The 2,586-nt window shown below is 35.4% G+C and overlaps 1 long non-coding RNA gene across 1 annotated transcript; it reads right to left on the bottom strand.

Annotated features, from left to right (window-relative positions):
- Positions 1–2,054: 2,054 nt before the first annotated feature.
- On the bottom strand, positions 2,055–2,356 carry LOC117501850. The gene is made up of 2 exons (XR_004558107.1): positions 2,235–2,356; positions 2,055–2,132 (listed from the first exon to the last, which is right to left on the bottom strand). It is a non-coding gene; the product is annotated as an uncharacterized LOC117501850 (long non-coding RNA).
- Positions 2,357–2,586: the final 230 nt, after the last annotated feature.

The following is a 2,586-nucleotide window of genomic DNA, read 5'->3' as shown; positions in this document are numbered from 1 at the left end:
TCTATTCCGCTACAGTTACAGAAAAAAAGATGTATTCAGATTACAGTTATATTTAATAAAAATGGGGATTAGTTTGCAGGATTACAATTTTAATGCATTTTATCTGTATATAATTTTTTTTTCTTTGAAACAAAAACGTCCCTTGATGAACAACGACATGATGTCTCCTAACCGGCAAAATATTGATGAAGTACCCGGTTAATGTTAATGCATTTTCAATGGAGATCCGCGACTGAACACACAGAAAAATGCTCGCTAAATACGTGTTAAAATGCCATTTTGACCTGGATATTGAGCCAGTAAAATTAAATGACATTAAATTATGTCAGGAAAGTATTAAACTTACTCTGACACACACATTCTCAAATATTAGTGTTGAAAGTTACACGGATCTGCGCTGTTCAAGCTGCTGAGCTGAGGCGTCCTGCAGCAGCTGTTCAGCGCAGCTCCTAAAACCATTACAATACATTTTTATATATATATATATATATATATATATATATATATATATATAATATTTTTACACAATTATCCTTTATTGACCGAGTTTCATTCATGAAGTCAGTGGTGTGGGTACACGTCTCTATGTGTGGGTGTGACTGTGAGCGGCACAGCGCGGGTCATTATAATCTCATTATTTTAAAGTGCAAATTAAAAAAATCCCCCGTCTTGTCGAACAATTTTAATCACTAACGACAAGTATTTTAACTAGACATTGGTCTAGCAGTGGAAAATATCAACTAGACATAAGTGAAGAGTTAATAGTCCGTGTCATCGGGCGACACAAGTACGGCAGGAAACATACAGCTGTTTATCATCCAAATATCACAGATAAAGTGACCAGAAGAACCAAAACCACTTACTTATGGAAGGAAATATTGTCTCCCTTGTTCCTCCATTTGTGGCTTTGCCAACATGCACAGCTTTCCAGCATATTCCACCTGTTTCTTGAACTTCTGTGCACGCAAATCAATAACTTGCCTGGAATTAAAATGGCGATCACGCCTCCTTACTGACAGGATTTACTTAATGGTTTTCATTATGCTTTTGTTCTTATATTGAAAGTTCAATAAGTGGACTTATATGTTAAACATGGTGCGACTGCCATGTGAAAGACTAAAGTAAGATAATTTTATGTTTACTGAACAAGTAGTAGACTTTTTTGTTTTGTTTTGTATATTGTTCTGCCACTTTTAATTACAAATTCATCTGCACACACCTGAGTTTTCATTATCCTTCATTTGTTTGGCATTTTTTGTTGAAAAGTTAGCAGGTGAACACTGGGTGTGTTTAAAACAATATTGTGGTGCTCTTAATTCATAATGTGAAGTAAAACAGAGCATGCCATGTAAAAGAAGCAGCTTTATTTTTGCTTAATAAACTGTACTATGTGGTAGTACAGACTATTTATATTTAGTTTATTTTGTCTGGATTAACATATTTGATATTGGAGTAATCCAGAAGTAACTGAAAGTAATTAAATTACATTATTTTAATATTATGGTACTTGGATTACGTTACTGATTATATTTTTCAACAGGTAACAAGTAACTGTATCGGAATACATGTTTAAAGTAACCCTCCCAACCCTGGATGTAAAGTGATGAACATACTTGTTGAGGAGTGCTGGTTGGACCTGTGCCATCATCCACCTGAGTCTCTGACTGGGGGGAGGCTGGGTTTTCTCCATCTCCATTGTATTTGATTTGATGCTACTCATCTGTAAACACATTTTATAATGACAATAATGCTTTAGAACATGAAGAAGTATAAACAAGGGACAATTTCAAGTAAATGGTGCATAATATGCAGAAAAGACTCATCCTGTATGAAACAGGCTTTGTGAGGACATTTCACACAACATGTCTCAGACCATGTATCTAATTCCCCCGACTGTATACTCAGAAAGTAGCTGAAAGTGTGTTGTGAGAACATCACAAGTGCTCAAAAATAAACTGATGATGAATCAATAAGAAAATGAGAGCAGGTTAAGTTCTACCTGAAATATCTCCTGACCTAGAATATGAAGAAACAAACAAAGGTGTGGCTTTCCATTCATCTTACAGTTTGGATATCTGTGTTCATCATTGACTAGTCGCCCAAATGATCCATCTTCTCTTGATGCATCAGTACTTTAAAAATGGAAAAATTAAACAAGGGACAAAGCAAATATCACAATATATCACCATAAAGTTAACGCCTGACCTAGATAGTATAGTATAGTGTATTCTTACCGCCATGTTTTCCCTCTCCACTTGAACACAAACATAAATGCCCCACATGATGGATGGTATAGTTTCCTTCTGCTCTGATATTTTGCATCAGTTATTAGATCTCCCCTACACTCAATTACAAAATCTCCTTTGGATATTGGAGACTTTGCAAATAAACTACATCCTGATAAAGACAACAAAACAGAATCAACAGATTATGATCATCTATGATCATCCCGGTGCCCAAGAAGGCAAACCCCAGCGAAGACAATGATTTTAGGCCTATAGCATTGACATCAGTTGTGATGAAGTGTTTCGAGAAATACATTGTGAGCAGGCTGAAAATAGATGTAGATGGCAAATTAGATCCATT

This window comes from Thalassophryne amazonica, chromosome 20 (assembly GCF_902500255.1).
Source record: "Thalassophryne amazonica chromosome 20, fThaAma1.1, whole genome shotgun sequence".
Lineage (NCBI taxonomy): Eukaryota > Metazoa > Chordata > Actinopteri > Batrachoidiformes > Batrachoididae > Thalassophryne > Thalassophryne amazonica.
This window is presented reverse-complemented; position numbering and strand designations above follow the sequence as displayed.